Here is a 350-nt window from a genome sequence, read left to right on the forward strand (position 1 = left end):
CGTCCGCAGGGAACTGTAGTTCCTCTAATTGATAATACTGTCATAAGAGCTACGATACAACTATGGATATTGTTCCCGCGGAGCAATTTATACGTACACGCATAACACGCGATCCTTCACCAATTTGATTTATAGCCGTGCCACATGCATCGGCAGATTACAACTTCTTATTGTTGGAAGATTCGAACGTGGGCTCGCATATGACTCATTCCCGTGAATTAATACTTCCTCGTTATTGATGGAAACGACGATAGTGAATGGAAAAATTCTTTCTCTTTCGTATCGTTTTTCTCCCTTTGTTATATTCCTCTCTCTCTCTCTCTCTCTCTCTCTCTCTCTCTCTCTCTCTC

The 350-nt window shown here is 42.0% G+C and overlaps 1 protein-coding gene across 1 annotated transcript in view; it reads left to right on the forward strand.

The window, feature by feature from the left end:
- LOC102673903 overlaps positions 1–350 on the forward strand; it is a 23,374-nt gene that overhangs the window by 22,164 nt on the left and 860 nt on the right. The gene's annotated exons all lie outside the window — the stretch shown is intronic.

The sequence above is a fragment of the Apis dorsata genome, unplaced genomic scaffold (genome assembly GCF_000469605.1).
Source record: "Apis dorsata unplaced genomic scaffold, Apis dorsata 1.3 scaffold_206, whole genome shotgun sequence".
Taxonomy (NCBI): Eukaryota; Metazoa; Arthropoda; class Insecta; order Hymenoptera; family Apidae; genus Apis; species Apis dorsata.